Below are 19,129 nucleotides of genomic sequence, written 5' to 3' on the forward strand. Positions count from 1 at the left end.
CATGTCAAATATTTCTAGTTATTCTAGCGATCGGAACAATATTTTATTTACAAAACTGAATATCACACACAGTAATTGCTGATATTTTATATTTGCTGTATGTAATATAGCACACGCAAAGTTTAAATTTGTTCGGTGCATATTTTTGTTTTATTGCAAATGAAATAATTATGCAAAATATTGTTTTAACTTGACAAATACTATTTTATTTTCAATATATACTCTTTTTGTATAATCGATTTATCACACAGATTATATATAGGTGCAACGGAAAATTCGAACAGCACATACAAACCGTACACGTGTAGAACACGTAAAAGGGAGATTAAAAAGTTTCCTCAACATTAAAAAGTTTTCGCTGCATGATTAACAACACTGCTGAAGCAGTTCTGTTTGCATCGAAAACACTGTTTCGGCCGCTTTGTAAATATTTCAATCCACTCGTATAAACTTCGTTACGGCAAACTTTCTTTTTCCACATTGGACAGTCAATTGTCGGTGTTATTCCGACGCTCTATGGTACAAACCTCTAGCGGAGCACCAATCTTTATACGTCACTCTCGCTAGGCACAAACAAACTGCAACTGAACCATACTCGCAGCATGCCACCGTCTGTCCATGAGATACGCACAGTATGACCATGCCTCAGCAGTGTTACCAGTCACACAACAAAAATGTCCCAAAATTGCGAAAACTTTTTTAATATCCCTTGTATATCTATGCACTTTGTTTTATGACTCTTGGCAAGATAATTGCAGTGGATACCGAAATAAACTGGGATGTGTTTTAAGTATTAATACAGAATTTACTTTGAAAGACTGAATAAAACTACGAAGACACTCAGAATAGAGAGAATGAGAGAATCTCTTAAATAAGAAGGGGTGTCAGTATCTGAACTGCGTCGCAATTAATTTTGTTTTAAGAAAGAAAGTTCTTATTAAGTTTTTGAAAATAGTCTGCGTTCTGAATCAATTTAATTTAATTAACAGTAGCTAGGAAGCATTCTGAAGGGCTTCGTCTTGCGTCTTGCTTTATGAATGTTGCTGGTCTGCAGTTTAAATAACCACGCACACGACAACACTTCCTCTTTAACAAAGTGCTGATGTCAGGGTTTCTCTAGTTTCCAGCTTGAACGCCATTTTATTTTGCTGTTCCTGCACTCAGCTCCCAGCTGAGGACCATAAAATCCTTGATGTGGAACAAAATTAAAGGAAAACAGATCCATGAATATTGTGAAATTAAGGAATAGGTCTCGCAATAATATTAATTAGAAGTTTTGTTTTTCACTTTTACTTTTAAAATATTAGCCTTTCAACAGTTAACGCTTTGTCACTAAATGAGGGTAACCCTACAGAGTCGGTTGGCAACCATGTGGTATTTTCAAATTACAGAATTCTTATTTAAAAATTCCGTATCTCAGCACGACAAACATATTTCACTATTATTTATAAGGTGCCATCTGACATCGACAGGCAAAATATCGTTTACTTTATAACCATACTGTAGACATAATATATTATTTTACCTGTTTACATCACCAAGAAATTAAAAAAAAACTATATTAGTAAGCACTTGGTCTGCATATCTAAAAATATTCATTCACCATATTGGCATACTTACGTAAGAAAAAACTGAAAATGGCGTGGTAGTGATGAGCTGCTGTGTCGGGTCCAAGAAAATCAATACTCTGAGAAAGAGAATAATTTTAAAATAACATACCTCTTTTGTATTATAACAAGCATTTTAAATACCAAGTCTCAAATCTAGGTTAGTCTAGTAGTGCTAGAGATTTAAGTAACAGAACATTTATTTCACTGATCATTTTCGGCTATGGTTTAGATATAAACCCTTTCCAAGCAAACAACGCCTTCTCTCTCTTTGAAAAGTACGGTATTTTGCACTCTGTTTCTTCCTGCATTATAATATATCTGTACCAAATATGAATGCCTTGTCGCACACATTAGTCCCGATCATCAATCAATGTCTACTCACTGGAATGAAGTGCATGTTTGTCTACATGAGTACGGTAAGTAACTGAGCCAGAGGGGTTGAATCTCCTACACTCACCCTTACATTCAGGGGAGAAACTACCACGTGTGAAGTAATGTAAATTTCATTATTTTCGCATCGCGCTGTACTTTAATCTGTCTAAAATCCCCTACTTTGGATTTGAAATATGTATTTTCCATTAGGAAAACAGAAAAAAGAATGTCTCGTTTAATCATGAATTATTTTAAAGACTAGCAAAAGTAGAAGCCGTCGTCACAGAACTGAAAGCATTCACACAGGACAGGGTTTCATCCTGAGCGTGGATTTACTGCTTCATTTTTATAACAAACAGAAAACAAACATTTTAATTCAACTCAGGACTTCTTCTTCTTCTTCTACAGTTCGTTTTAAAATCTGCCATGTCCTCTTTGCCTGTCTAGAAACTCTATGACTACAATATACAAAACTGCGTTTCATCTGTGTATTGTGAGAATACTATATAAACATTTGTGAATCAGCGTAAAGGAATTTGCTTGTAGCCTACATCTCAAATGCTTCAAAACATCCTCTCCTCTATAAATAACATCCCACATCTGCTATTGTACGTGGTATTTGTTAGCTGTGTTGTCCGAAAATTGACACATAAATACGCTTTATTTGATATCTACTGCTGTCATAAAGAATGATTTGAAACTGTCTGTAACTATACATTTATTATGTATATTTATGCCACGCAGTTGAAAGGGTGCTGAATTATTTGAATGCATATGAAGTTACAAATCTCAAGCCGTTTACAAAGCGCAGTCCACACTGCTTGGCTGTATTTAATAACCAGTTTTCTTCAGCTGTTGCGAATTCTACGAGAAACCGAAAAATATTAAAACTGCTAAATCTTCGAGCTCTATCTGTTCACTGCAAAAGTATTTGTTTTATTGTTGGTCTTTTCCAGTACACCCAGGTCGAATTTGGGGAGATAAAATCCTGTTAAATATGTACCGGGTGCTCTTTATTAAAGGATAAGGCGGTCAGAGCGTAAAAATTGACCGATCAACTCATCTAGTATCAAGATAAAATTACGTGAAATTTCACTTACACAGTTTAGAGACGTTATTTTATTGTTTATGTATAAATATGCATATGTGTGTGTGTATGTACAAGTGTGTGTGTATCTATTACATATGTAAGCATTTATTCTATTTTCCTGGCTGTATGTTTAAGTGTCTGTCTGATTATTTGTGTATTTATTCGAATATGCATCCATTCTTTCAGATCCAAATACTGTCTAACATTCATTCAATACGAGTCTAGTTTCATAAAACTGCTAACCGATGATATATCGCTACCTACGTATGACCAGACAAACATTGCTGTAAAAACTGTATAGTGCATAAAGTTTAATTAACTTCCAGTTCCGCCCTTGCTGTAATATTAATTATAAACCACTTTTAATCTACGTTATAGATTTAGTAATATAAAACAGTTTTAATTCCAACTCACACAGAAAACTGCTTGTGATGTGAATTTCCACAATCTTACAGCTACCCGGCAGGCATAACAGTGTTCCCGTCATGCACTGCAAACTTCAAAGTCGGTCCATAATCATTACTGGGTGGTACGGTATTATTAAAATACGATATTAACACAGTTTCCTTGTCAAGACTTCACATATAATATGTGCGTTTTAATTATGTAGCTGTACAAACACTCACAATATCTTTGGCAATGTGTTTCTGCATCACAGAAATGATAAAACACAGTCGCACGCGTAATAAACGGCTTTCCGTAATATTTCCACTCTGCGTGATCTGATTAAATGCTCATCCACAAGAGAATTGTAATGAATTAAAATGTATTTCCATTCGTCAACAAGAGTAAAAATAACTTTTGTATTTGCCAGTTATTTGTACAAATCAAACAAAAAGCATCTCTGCATATTCCGTTGTACAAGGGGGGGGGCTGTCAGCACCAATTCTGGGCCCCAATGCTGATAGGAGCATGTTGCACTTATATTATTGTAATGGTAGATACCTTTCGATAGGTTGATTTTTACAGCGTGTCTGAGAACAGCCCAGAATAAGAAGAGTAATTAATATATTCCTCGTGTCTGTTCGTCTGTCAGTGTGTATGTCGGACATTTGGATGATAATTAGATTTTACAGTTTAAAAGCCTGCTCTAAAACTGATGTTCACCGTAAAAATTTTCATTATTTCGATTAAAAATCCAAGTTATAAAAGGAGATTCAATATAGGCTATAAGTAACAGAATTCTCAAACAACTCAAAAACATCTTCCGTCTTCTTGTTCGAATGTCTTTCGCGATAATACTGTTCTATTACATTCCTTGTTTTGTATTTTATCTTTCGTCTGTTTTTAAAATGTTAAGAAAAAAAATTGACAACACATAAATACGCTCGCATAGCGTAATGCCGAATTATGTCTCCTGATTTTGAAAAAGTCTTCTGGGATCTTGCGTCATGTAGTCTCAACCGACGTTTCAGAACTGCTTGTTGTCTCCATTATCAGGGAGATTATATAGGCACGGCACTCGTCGCCCTGATGATGGTGGCAGTGTGCACCTCTGAAACATCGGTCAGTTTCTACGAGATTACACGGCGCAGTAACCCATCTCCCTGCAGCCGTAAGAACCTAAATCTTGCTGCTGAATTTAGTTCAAACTCTTTCATATGAAGAGCTCTGCTTCAAACGGAAGTATCTTTTGATTTATCGGCCTGTTTGTCGACACTCTCGTTGGCTCCGGGCGAAAAATTAGTCACGTTCCTCCGAACTGCGCCCCACTGCGGCGAAGATGGAACGAATTACTTGGTGATAATTGGCCGCTCCGAGGCATGAACGAGCCACAGTGAACGGACAGACACAGCATCACTGAGAATTGTAGCCTATATGCACCGCATTGAAACACATTATTTAATTATTTGTGAGAAATTTAATTACAATGTCAGCAGCTCAGACTACGTGGAGTCGAATGACAGAATGATTAATAAACAGAGGAATGGAAATGATTTTGAAGCTACGGAACTCAAATTTCGTATTCACTGATCATCCTACCGTTCGACGCTGTTTAATCTGAGATCTCTAACCTCTGCGTCCAGATCGGCTCTGCGGCGGGGGTCCTTTCCCCCGGAATGAAGCGTGGCCGGGGCGTGACGCTAACCACTCACCCCTATCTAGTGCAGAGGTTTAGAATTAGTAGGAGCCCCCCCTTTTCTCTATCCCCCCACCCCAAGCGCCTACATGGCGTGTAGCGGGACAGCTTTGCATTTACTTTTTACTTTTGTATTATCTGAATTGCTGAAAGTGTAGTTAAATAAACCAGGAAAGGGTAGAATTGCCTATACATAACTTAATTTTCTTACTTTTAACAAAAACTTCTGTATCTGAAGTATTGGAAGCGTCCTTGGATAAGTTACAACTAAATTATGTACACAAATAACCACAAATATTTAAATTCTCTTACTTGTAATATATCCCTCGATACTTAGAAGGGTACTGCTTTCTTTATTGCTTACTTACTACCTTTCACAACAATAATCTTGGTTTTTATCTTGATTGCTCGTATGCTTTAAATTCGTTTCATCACATTTTCTCTCCAAATGCTCTACATTTCCTTTCGAGCCGGCCAGCATCATTTCTTCTGCGAGACCCCTCTGTCCAGCATCGAAGTGTTTGGTTACTTCCTACTCATACAATTATTTGGAACTGACTATGACGTTATTATCACCACAGGGTAAAACGAGAGAAGCAGAGAGAGAGAGAGAGAGAGAGAGAGACAGGATGACAACAGGGAATTGGACGTCTGTAGCAGATGGAAAACGAGATTCAGCAGAAACGTAACAGTGAGGTTTGAGGGCTGTGTCAGGAGTCCAGTGTCTAGTAGAATTCACGAAAGGAGATTAATGATCTTTGTTAATTTGGAATCAAATGGAAAAATGCAGGTATCGTAAATAATTTACTGAGAAACAATCACGTCATAGAACATGGTCTTCTCTCCCGATACAAGGGCCTATTGTGCTGACTAACTGGAAATTAACTAGAATACACGGCTTACGTCACTGATGGCTGCAATCGTGAGATACAGTTGTGTCTAAGAGAAGCTACAGAGGTTATACAGTTCAAGAGAAGACGACAATGAATGAGAGGACGGTATGTGATTCACCAGCTCATGGAGCTAACTTAAGGCTCGTGTAGCCGAGGTAAGCTGACTCACTGGTTGTTCCACGGCACTTCAAATATAACTGAACTTTTATTTTAAATGTTATTTAATATGGATGTGAGACTCATCTTGAGGGATAGCATACTTGGGGATTTTGAGAGAACGTATTGAGGAGAATGAGATTTCAGGTCTCACGGCGGCGAGTGCGAATATAACAATACAGATGAAGGTGAACGCCTTTATAATGGAAGCGGAAAACACTTACGAAACATCGGTCAATTTTGAGGCGAGTACCGGCGCAACATCCTTGGAGATAGTCATCTTCGTGTTGAGAATATTTCGTCCTAAAATAGAGGAATCAATAAGGGGCTGGTGGAAACTTCATAATGAGGAGTTTCACAGTTTATTGTCTTCACTAAACATCACCGGGGTGACCACATCAAGAAGGCTGTGGTTGAAAGACGTATATTGGGCACGGGAAGACGAAGCTAAAATAGATTTAGATGGGAACCCTCTAGGGAAGAGAACCAAACCGAAGACCGAGACGTAGACCTAGACAGTTGTTAGGAAATAAAATGTATGATTTTATTCCTGAAGCTACACAGGGGGTCCCATAAGCCCGAGGCCATACGAGAGCTCGGTTATTTGGCAAATGCAGAGAGAAAAGTTTTATATGAACTGGAACTTTTACGGCGACTAAGTATAATCAATTATTCTTGGGCTGCCAGGCGTGTTAGATAGATGAAAGACGAAAAAACCATATTCGTGGTTATCGATAAGTTGGTTTTTCGCCGTTCAACCACCTCAGCCGTCTGGCAGCCCAAGAATAATTTATTATAGGAGGAAAAGTCTCTGTCAATCACGTGTTTCCAATCTCAAGTGGCAGAATCTTTTACCTAGAACGAGTATTTACAGCATTGCAGTCTTCACGTTATGAACAGTAAAGGTTACGCCGCTGTTACCACGCTGAGTGACAGCGAAAGTGGAAACCTGAAGAGGAGACGCATGTGCTACAGTAAAATTCCAGCGCCTAGCGAACTATCATGTACACGTGGCAACCGCCGAAAATTTTAACTCTTGGTGTTGTGAAAGTGTAACGCCATAAACACCAAAAGTAAAATAAAATAAATCCAACACTTTAGATTGAAAACACGTGGGATTCTTCTTCATGTTTTCATGTTTTACCAAATAACATAATTACCTTATGACGCCGAACTTATCGGACACCCTGTGTATCTCTGATGGTAAATTTACTGGCAAGGGATTTGGGATGTTCCGCACATTGGGATTTTCCTCTTCTCAACCACTGTGTCCAGGCGGCCACCGAAGAGTGGAATTCTCCATCTTGTGCTCAGGACCAGAACAGCTTTATAGCGAGACCCCATTACGCCTTACCTGTACGATGCTTAGTAATAGGATAAACTTCCTCTTTTTAGTCGGTTTGTCTTTGTACACGTGCAGAATACAGAAAACTTCACTCGTTCGTCATCAGCCCATTTATAACCGACACAAATTGTATTCACTACAGTGTCGAAAACATTGTTATTTATTCATTTATTTATAATTTATTTAACGACGTTTTTTTCAACAGCTCAGGCAATGTAGCATCAAAACATTGTTACGTTGTGGTATAAATCCATCACCAGCATGAAAACATTAATGTATATTTTCGCAAACCCGAAATAAACGCAACTCGTTCAATTACAACCCTCACAAGTATCTCAAATAATCTTTACTCACTGCTTCTTCGAACGCACTTAAATCAGTCCGCCATGTTTACGTCTATCGATCGCAGCGCGTTCTATTAGACACTTTCAGCCTTTGTTTGTACGGCGATGTTCAGTTATTGCGACCGGATATTTGCACGAGATGTGTGGCGAGTGGAAGGACAGTATTTTGTAAAAGTCCATGGTAGATCCCTCCCCATTCGCTGCCTATACCAGCCTTTTATCTCACCGAACACTGAATTTCCTTTGTAGTTAACAGACCTTCGTTAAAAAATCGTGAGAAATGCACTTAAGATAATTATTATAAACCAAATTCAGCGTTCCTAAACAGTCGAAAGATAATCTGACATAAAAATTCCTACTTTTATCTGAGAGAGAAAATTATTAATTTCTGCAATTAAACACGTAATGAAAAGCTCTATGTGTTGTACTATTCAATAAATAATATTAGGCCAATAAAACCAAGGAGAAAAATACTCATAGGGCATGTAACACGCAGAATTTAGATCAGAAAACGTGACGAGGAGAGATCAATTAGAAAACTTATGATTAAATAATAATTTAATAAGAGGTGTGAGTTTGTGGAGTAGACTTAACTGGCTCAAGATAGGCTCATGAAAAATGTAATGAATTTACCGGTTCTATAAAGGCGGAGAATTGCTTGACCTGCTGAGTACCTAAATTCTTCTTAAGAATAATTTTGCTGGATGGAGCTAGTTACTTAATTAAGCACGTGACACTGGGTTGTGTTTATGGTACTGCAATTAATTGCACGTGTTTGTTCTGGGCCGTGTCGGCGACGGGTGCGAAGAACAAGTAGGACTCCAAGTGGATTAAATTCATGCTTTATGCACGGAACGATGGACTGAATTTAATTAAGTGAAAACTGGTCGCCCAGGTGTGATCGATCTAGTTCCTTCTGTTAAAACCAAACCATTTCCCTATTCTGTGGGAAGTATGGACGGACGAGGTCCTTTGAATGGAGTTTCTCACTTATTTGGATTCTGCTCGTAAATAAAGCACACACTGTTTCTCATTCTCTGACAAAAATAGTGTACTGCTCAGTGCCACTGGCTATATATCAATAAAAAAGGCCTCTACTTTGTAAAGTAATTAAATTTCTAACTTCAATTATCGTACACAGCTGGAACCAATTCAAATTCCACGAAATGTTGGTAATCGTAAGTACCCAAAACCGGGACTAAAAGGAAAGGTCACAGAACTAATAACTTTATATAAAATTGTTGACTCTTCATATTTTTGAAAATAGAAGAAAAGAAAAATGCACAAACCTGGAGAGTTTCTAGGAAAAACATTAATACAAAAAAGTAATTTTATCTAGTATTACCAACTTATGGGGTCCGCAGTGGCCGCGCTTTCTGAGGCGTGGGCCTTGTGCCGCTTGGTCGTTGGGACCGTGGGTTCGAATCCCACTCAAGCCATGGATGTTTGTCCGCGGTTTTCTATGTTGTGCTGTCCTGTGTACAGGTAGAGGCCTTGCGGCGGGCCGATCCCTCGTCCAAGGAGTCCTACCGAATGTCTATAGATCAAAACCAACGAAAAAAAGTTGGGACCAGCAGTGCTCAGGCACTTGAAGAACGGGTCGTCCAAGTATCCAAGTATTACCAGCTTATAGGTTAAACCTGTGTGCATAATGGGGCAACATTATTCCGGAAAAAATCGCATAATAACCCTTCTTCCCAAAAGTATTTTCACGACTCTCTGAGGTAGGAACGTGGGACATACTTTGGGAAACCCTGATTTAAATAAGTAGACACTGTCAGCTGTACGACTATCAGCATGTTACAGAGGACCTGGTAGGCAGCCAATTAATTAACGAGATACCTACATAATTATTTAAGTCATACTGGAACCCGAGATCATGTTGAATATGGCTTCCTAGACATTCAGTATTTCAGTGGCTAGCTTCGTCTCGATCGAATTCCTAAATCCAACACGACCCAGACTTCGTTATAAGTTTTCTCATTTGGGGCTCATCAGCCCAAACCAATGCATCCACACGTAGACGTCGTTTGAGTGCTGCACTAATCTCTGCGAGTGCAGTATCATAAGGCAGTTTCCTGTAAACTGGTTCCACTATTTATCTCAAAGACAAAACGCTTTGTATTAACATTCTCAGTTCACACGAACAACGCTACATAGAATATGACAGGACATTACAGCCGAACTGTACGATTATGTACGATTTGGAAGAACTTAATTTTAAAGAATAAAGTATTATCTCCTGCTCAGGAGAAAAGATCTGACCTTGGCAGTGTGGATAAAAATTGTGAGTGGAACATATGGACCTTATAAAATATAAGGATTTAACTATAACAATAACAACAACAAAACCGAAAAACTTCAATCAGACGCTCAGAATGCATCATATGCTACAACTCGGAGAATACTAGCAACAAAAGAATTAACTTCTAAAAAATATGTTGTTACAAAAGCTGTAATAATCCTCCAAAAAACACATTTCAGTGTTTGAATAATTTAATTTGACCATATGAAATTAAACCTCACTGTATGACAAATTCCAGTGTAATGTCATGAGTAAATTTTAACGATTATGATGATGATGATAACAACAGCAGCAGCAGCAACGAGCAACTGGAGACCTAAATAGTAACTGATAACTGCTAGTCTCTCCATTGAGATTTACTCAGTCTGGGATTCAATCTAAGGTCTTCAAGATATATGCGTCACCTACCCTCAGTCATATCTGGAGTCTGGACACTCATCATCAGACTACCACCGTCCTCCAGTGTTTGTAGTTACTTTTCACGACTATAATTAGGTTACATTACAATATTATCACTTTTATGTTATTGAATAATTACAAAATTAAAATTATATAATTTCTACGTTTCAGAGACAATCTGTCTTCATCCTCAAGCAAGAATTTACTTAATCTGTGGGGACCGTTCGATAAAGCTATTTATTCTTCATCATTGCGTTAACATGATACGAAAGAGAATAACAAAAATATTGACTCCTTTGTCAAGAAAATGAGAGTTAAATTTAAGGGAATGAACTTGTTTTGAAAAAAATTCAAATTCGTCCCTTTCACTATTGCGTTAATTTATAGCAAGAACAAAGTACACATAGAAACAAAGATGTGTCATTAGTGTGCTGAAGTACTGTTAGACAGGAATACAGAAAACTAAATATTCCTCTTTTCAGCTTGTAAATTACAGAAAAGAGACCAGAAGAAATGTTTTAGCGTGAGGCCGATAAAGAGGCAATTACGACGCGCCAACACTGGCGAAGACCCCGATGTGTCTAGGTGATGCTAAAACAGAGACCCAGGTGTGTTGCAGCCGCATATGTTCATGAAAGTTGTGGGGAGCAGACCACCTGAGTCCTTCTAAGCCTTCACCCTGTTCGGTTCTAGAACGTACTGCGTACTGCCTGGTGTAGTTTGACCAAGACAATTAAAACGGATCGGAAAGGAAAATAGGGAAATGATTATGGACCGCTGCATCACTTATCTAGCTTCAGATGGGAAGAGAGGATAATTAAATATGTAACCAAGTTCACGCAGTTTCTTAACAAACTGACAGCCGCTCATCTGGTGAAGAATCTGTTGTGTCCCAGAGGTTCAAAATGGCGTAACAAAATCTCACCAATGAACCTTATTCAACGCCAGGTGAATCTTGTCCACACCCTTACGTCCTATTTTTAAGACCTTCTTTAATATTATTTTCTGATGCATTCAACTCCTAGCCTTACAAGTATTGTAGGCATATGCTTTACTAACCTCTCACGCGTGCTACATCTTAGCGCATCTCGTCCATCTTCAGTTGATCACCGTAACAAAATCTTCTTAAACTCGTTATTCAGCTGTCTTCTTTCCTGCCATGCCCTGTTCACATACTCCTTTCAGCTGTTCTTTCGATGTGGCGAGGGACCAAGACTGACACCCCTTCAAACAAACATAAAATATTTTGTAGCATATACTTTAATCTTTCGTTTGCTATAGGGACGTCAAGATTGAATATTCTGAACTGATGGTCGTGTGACGTTCAGTGACATTTGGAAGTGTGTGTGTGTGTGTGTGCGCGTGCGCGCGTAAAATGTACTGGCCTCTGACACAATCTGCCTCGTATAACAGCTGGCAGACTTAATCACGTCTACCTGAGAAGATTTTGGTTATAATCTTCATTATTGAGTATTTCTGCAATGTAAACTGACAGGTTTTCCAGTTGAAAACTGCCAACAGCCATGATGGGAAGTGCCAGATTGTCAAAGTCGTTACCGAAATACGTCACGTTACACAGCGAATTGTTTAAAACAACTTTCTTCCTGGAACAGAAGTTTCCTCTTCAGCGGTCGGTCTTGGACGACAAATGAGCCGCGTTAAGCTGCAGACTTCTAGAGACCGTGGCGAAGCTCAATACTACCGCTCGCTAAAGGCATCATTAAAATTGTTTTTAATTAGATCTATTTTTTGTGTCAACATTTTAGTCGTGCCCATACCCCTCACTGCAGCGCGTGTCTAGCTGATTTTATTCCAAGGACTTCTATTCCAGGCTTACGTCAATGGATGAACTACTCTGATAAAACGGTTGCGCACGAAATAAGAAGACATTAAAAATGTGCTATTATAACTGTGCGTTTAAAGTGGATTCATCTGGTACGCTTATGTGGAAACATCTCTAGATACTCAAAACACGAACTCAAACATATGGATTGTGATGTTCTGGGTTATTCCATTAATTATAGTAGGTACGACAACTGTCAAAGAATCTGCAGAAACATTCCCTTAAATGCTGGCTATCAGTATAATTTATCTAATAAGAATACATAAAAAATCTTGATTTGTGGAGTTCAAAATATCCAAATAAGAACATCCGTTATCACCTTACCCAAAATAAAACATGTTTAACAATCAACGCCTGGCATGCGGCGGCAACTTCTTCCACAGACCTATGAGGCGGCTCAGTCTACACGATATTTGCAGGCGCTTAGCTCTGAAAATTGCAGTGTCGTCAAATACTGATATTTCCCCGCCGTTACGTCATGTATATTCGTGAATTAAGCTGTTCTTCGTCAGTAAACCAGATGCAACCAATCACTGTACGACTTTTATTAAACTGGGCAGAAACTGTGCGCCGAAACACTCGATTTTCTCTTTTAAACGTGGTTCTTACGAGTAGTCTGGAGTCTGAACAGAGGATCTTTACTGCTCGTCTCTCCCACAGCTAGCAGGTTTTAGTTCACCAGTTCTCAGAAATTAGTTATCACACAGCTTACTGAGTGCGTTCTTTGAACGTCTCCATGCTCGAAATTGATTAAACGTGGGTAGTACAAGCTGATTTACAATTATATAGACATACCTAAGCTTAAAGATTTGTCTTCTGGGTTGTTGCGCCGTGGTAGATGTTTACCAACGTCGGAGGTCATACTGCCTCCGTCATCAGGGCGCGCATGCATGTATCAAAGTACATAAAGAAATGACTCATAGAATCTGAAAGGAAAAGAATTCTGAGACACAGACTTAGATGGAAAGATAATATTAAAATTAATTTTAAAGAAATCAGATTTGAGGGTGTTGATTGGGTTTATCTAGCACAGAGTAGGGTCTAATGACGGAATTTTAGAAATGCGATCAAGATTCACCGGTTTCCGTAAATGCAGGTAATTTAATATCTAGATAAAATATTATTAGCCTCTCAAGAAGAACTCTACTACATGGCCTTAGTTAATACAACTTTAGCTTCTAAATTGTCTTAATAGACAATATTCGTATAGGCTTTAGAATTCATTGTTTTAATTTTACGAAGTAATTATGGTACTTTTCAAGTTGCCCCTAATAAAATGCATTTTATGGTTTCAAGAAACGGAGTTTAAGAAGAAGAAAATAAAAGCGTAATGAAAATACGATGAAGTTATGATTTATACATGTAATGTCCATGCAAAGCGAGAGCTCTAGTCTTCATAAATATCATTAAATTATTCTGTTAAATCAGAACTGACAACACAAAAGCAGTTCGCAGAAATTCGTACATAATGAAGAACACTAGAGATGAAACAGCAAAGCGAAATATGAAAAAAGAAGAGCGAAGAGAAGGGAAAAAAAATGAAGTCGTTTCCATTTGAAATGCGTTGTTCGCTACGGGAATTTTAATGCGTACGTGTGTCATACAGAAAGGGGTCGGTAGAGGGGAAGACACCCATCAGACTGTCTCAGTTTCCTACTCTGAACTTTGTATTGGTATTTCCGTTTTGTCGTTCACAGAGAAACATTGTACACTGCGATATGAGTGGACCACAACTTCCTGCATGCTACAGAATGTTCCTTGAGCAGTTGATTTTCCAAGCAAAACGTTGTAAAAATTTCATGTTCACCCCCATACATACTTCATGACTCGCCCGTATCTCTGACATAGTCCCATAACATTAATAGTTGGGGCCTTTATGATTATACGAGACGAATTTTTTATATAGTTTCGTGATTTTTAAGTCCCGCAAAACAATCGTTGCGCACTCTTACGTAAAAACATCAGTCTTTATTTCGTACTACTGCAGGCTTAAAACCAGCAAACGCTGTTATGGAAATCCTAAACAGACCTGGTCTCAGGTTTCTGTCTCAAAACAAACCATCACTCGTCCCAAAACGCTACATCATATTTCCCAGCCGTTTGCAACATGCCATTGGCTATGGTTGCAACACAAATCAGAATCTGTCTGCAGGGTGCACACGCTTTGTCAGAACTGCTCGTACATTAATAGATTAGTAGGCCTACCTAAATGAACAGCGAACGTAATGCGATTCCATTATCTATATTATCTGCATCCAGTTAGCCCCGTGCCACATAACTTGCTGCAATAATACAAGATACATCTATAATTAAATGTGTCTAGAATCAACTAGATCCCCCCCTAGATTACAATTAGGTTTTGTGGGTTATGGAATCGGTCTTGACAAAGATTCACGTGTCTCTAGTTTGCTTATAAACCAAGGAACCAAAGTACTAATAAACTGAATAACTAATTAAACAATCCAGCAATGAAGCAATTAACCATTCAATTAACTCTATGGTGTAGAAGCTTTACATTTATTCAACTGATTGAGGAATTGCACTATTTAACAGAAAGTAAATTTTCACCACCGTGTGCACAAAATCCCGCCACTTAGCCCATCCCAAGTTTCTTTAATACAGTGCTCACCTATTAATAATATTATAACTCCATCTCCTTCTTGGTCTTCCAGTTCACAGTTTTCCATGTAGCTTTCTCATTACACTTCTGTAAGCATTCTTTCTTTCACCACCATAAAATCCTAGACAACCGTAGCCTACTTAAACCACGAAGTACCTCGTTCTGTAATAACCTAAATTGCTCAATTACAACATTCATCTTAAACATTTTCATAACCAGTTTGTTTTCAAACAGTTTAACGCCAGTAACTGGTAAATTTTGGCTCATCATCTTTAAATTTCATGTTTTGTAAAGCATTCAAGATTGGGCTGTGGCGCCGTGTAGTCTGGTCGAAATTTACCAACGTTTCAGAGGTCCTTACTGCCTCCATCATCAGGGCGATAAGTGACCTTTCTACCAGACTACACGGCGCTACAACCCAGAAGACAGCCATATTCGTATTTACCGCCGTTCATATACATAGTTTTATCTAATATTTATTAAATTAAAAATTTATTTATTGGTCTGCATGAAAGTCTCTGTGTTACTGTTTATAAAATTTAATTTCTATCACAAATATATCTTAAACATAAAAAGTATCTGATTTTTGTCAATCATTTCCAGCTTTACCATGCGACACATCGAATAAATTGTAAATATAAAATTCTACCTTAACACGCTTTCGTGCTAAGTAATCACGTTGGCACTGCTGAGGTACGCTGTGAGTTCAGTATCACGTCTGCTTGAGCGTAAGAACCTGTTACCAGCCAGCACTCACAGCTCGTGAGTTATTTCCCGAGAAACCTAGTTGTTGGTACAATTGCGGTTTAATGAAACTAGCTATTGGCGAGCAGGCGTGAATCGGAAATCAATGAGGACAGTGCAAGAGAGAGAGCATCTATTGGCAATGAGAGGTTATCGCCAGACGCTGTGAGGCAGCGTCTTCACATGTCAGAACATACTCTTAATTAATGACTGTGGAAAAAAACAACTTCCTGTTACTTTCTGAACAGAATAAAAAAATGGCAATATGCTCTGCTAACCTGTCAACATAGTCGTGACAGCAATTAACCAATACCAACGTACATCTTTCCAAATCACCAGCTGGTTCAAAGGCTGAATTACAGAGTATTGCAATAGTATGAAATGAATGGGTCATGTAGCACGCATGAGAGAAATAAGAAACGGATGCAACATTTTAGTCGGAAAACGCAGAGAGAAACTTGAGAGACAAAATAAAGATGACAGTGTTCTGAGATATGGCCGTGTTGTCTCGTAGAAGCTAATCGAAATTTCAGAAGTGCTTACTGCCTCCATCATCAGGGGATGAGTGCCCTGTTATCTGAGGCAGACGCACCTCTGGAACGTCGGTTAACTATGCCACTACACGGTGTAATATCTCAGAAGTCTGTCATCTTTATATCTGTCGCAGTGAGACCTGAAATCTCACTTGAAAGACATAGGTGTAAGTTGGGGATGATAGTTTTAGGAACTAGCATATGAAAATGTGTATTGGACTTGTGAACACGATAATGACATTTCTGATTCCATAAAAGGTGAGGGGATTCCTTGAATCGTTGAGCGAATTTCAGCTTCTAAACAACTCTTTTCTCTGGAGTTTATTTTGAAATCGACGGAGCGTCATTAAATAAACAAGGAACTAAAAGTATTCCATCTTGTCGTATCACCTCCTTTCCACACAACATCGTAGTTGATAAAGCACGCTGTCACACTTTAAGGACCCCATTATTCATTAAAGTTTCTTCGTACGCTGAATCATGAAGACCTCTCTTCAAGCTCTGGGCGGCTGGTGGGTGTCGTATCGACGACATTGATCTGTCGGGCCGACCGCAACGCCGTACCGCAGTGGCCGACCACAAGAACAAAAGAGTACGGTCATCTCTTGCGGGTGCCCTCGGCCACAGAATATTCACCTCAGAGCAAGACTGGGACAAGGGACTACGTGTGACGACCAGAACCTTATAATAACTACTGTGTTTCGTAGTTTAACGTAGTCCCCATAGGAGAATACCGGAGTATCTTAAACTAAGCCACGGCTATTTCCGCTCACACACCTACCAATCAATTTCTAATTTTTATTCTCTTACCGGTCATCACCCTGATGACGGAGGCAGTATGACCTCTGAAACGTTGGTAAACATGGGCCAGACTACACAGCGCAACAACCCAGAAGACAGAAATCTTCATCGCCCTGATGTCGGAGGCAGTATGACCTCAGAAACGTTGGTAAACATCGGCCAGACTACACAGCGCAACGACCCAGAAGACAGAAATCTTAATAATAAAACCGCTTTGTTTTGTGTGACGAAAATATTATACGTACAATATGAAACACGTGATCCTGAATAACTCCACAGCAGGGTGATAAACTAATCTAAAGACGACATTAAAAGCCCTTAATATTTATCAATCAACACTGACCAAAGACGGTATTTCAATTATAACATAAAAGATAACATGGATGTATATTACATATCAACATACGCCTTTGTCGTTAGATACAACAAAGATATAAATAAGGGAGGTCTGCACATATATTGATAAAACAGCAGAGTAACTGCAATGCGAACAGTAAGAACTAGAAATTACTTTCCTGCAGAATGTTTCTTTTTAATTGTTGCTGTTAGAAGAAATGGGTTCATAAAAAGAATATTAGAAAGCCGTTACTAAGAGCGGAGACGAAAGAACAATGAATTAAAGTTTAATGACGCCTCTGTAAGATCAACGCTTCGCTCTTTTTGTTCATGTAGAGCCAACAGCTTTTATATCAACAGAGTGAAGACAGAAACTAAGTATCGGGAGATAAGTCAGATCAAAACTTCTTTTCTTTGTCTTTCTTAGAACAGCAACCAGCCAACACAAATTGTTTTCCTTTCTGCGTTAATCTGTATCCATGGAAACTCCTAGCTTCCTCTCTTATAATGTACTGACCACAATTCCAGAAGTTAACACTGCATTGAACATGTCGATGACAGAAATGTGGAAGCGACTATCTCGTGACTTCATGACAGTCGACGTAAACATTTGGTACGCACTGTATATTAACTAAAAATGTGGTAGCAGAACCCGAAGATTCAACACGGCTAATACAAGAGGCCGTCATCAGACACGATCCCGAACAATTCCATTCACCTCTGATCCTCATAATCTTTCTACCTAAGATATAAAAATTATAGTCTTTGAGGTCGTCCATGTGGACGTTTTTAACGTCTGCCCAATTCCAGACACATCTTCAGTACACAGTAATCTCCTTTGTTTCACTACACTAATAATACTAAGTGACCTGTAATACCACTCGGTCCGTGAGCCCACGTCAAGTTCGCGCGAGCAGTTGTTATACTGACTGTTAAGAAAACATTCTGTACTGTATATCGCAATAATCAATAATCGCTCTTTCCTTACTCACAATAAATTACTTTGCTAAACCTGCTTCTTCTGATGTCAGTCATTTCTGACATGAGTCACCGCATGTCTGAACGTTTAATTTAAAACACTGATGACCATTTTCAGTAATAATTGCTGTTGTTTGTGACTACTGTATATTGAGGATCAATGCGTTTCTAAAATGATGTCTACTGTTTCTTTACGATCGACTGAGAGCTTTCAAACATCTCGTATCTCGATAACTAACACTTCACAACTTTGTGTTTAGCATAGAATAACGCTACATGCCTATACTTTGTGACATTCTGCATTGTAAGGTGATTTTAGCATCTGAACGATAAAATACTAAAGTTATTTAAATATTTAGCGTTATGTCACCGCCATTTGTTCCAATTTTTCAATCTTGGAGATAAAAGTTCACTGAATAATACAATATACTACTAATTATCTGATTTAATTTGATCACTCATGTTTATTAACATTTTTAGTTGAAAGCTAAATAATCCTAGCAATTTGCGAATTCAAAAGTTTAACTGACGGTATAATTATACATGTTTCATCGGATTAAATAATCGACAAATGAGCAATGCGTGCTAAAACTAATGAGCCGAGCGCTCGTGCTTTAGCAGTTTTGTGGGAAATTCTCCGGAGCCCAGCTCTGTCGCTCTGGCTTTGTTGTAATTTGCGC

At 38.5% G+C, this 19,129-nt stretch overlaps 1 long non-coding RNA gene across 1 annotated transcript in view; it reads right to left on the reverse strand.

Annotated features, from left to right (window-relative positions):
- Positions 1-249: 249 nt before the first annotated feature.
- Positions 250-19,129, reverse strand: part of LOC110829496 (uncharacterized) — a 66,880-nt gene continuing 48,000 nt past the window's right edge. Inside the window, exons 2-4 of the long non-coding RNA XR_002542985.2 lie at positions 11,654-11,818; positions 1,621-1,687; positions 250-1,188 (exon numbers count right to left, since the gene is read on the reverse strand). This is a non-coding gene — a long non-coding RNA (uncharacterized LOC110829496). The remainder of the gene's footprint in view (positions 1,189-1,620; positions 1,688-11,653; positions 11,819-19,129) is intronic.

Source organism: Zootermopsis nevadensis, unplaced genomic scaffold, assembly GCF_977971745.1.
Source record: "Zootermopsis nevadensis isolate Lab colony 2312 unplaced genomic scaffold, Znev_1.0 Znev_ptg000008l, whole genome shotgun sequence".
Lineage (NCBI taxonomy): Eukaryota > Metazoa > Arthropoda > Insecta > Blattodea > Termopsidae > Zootermopsis > Zootermopsis nevadensis.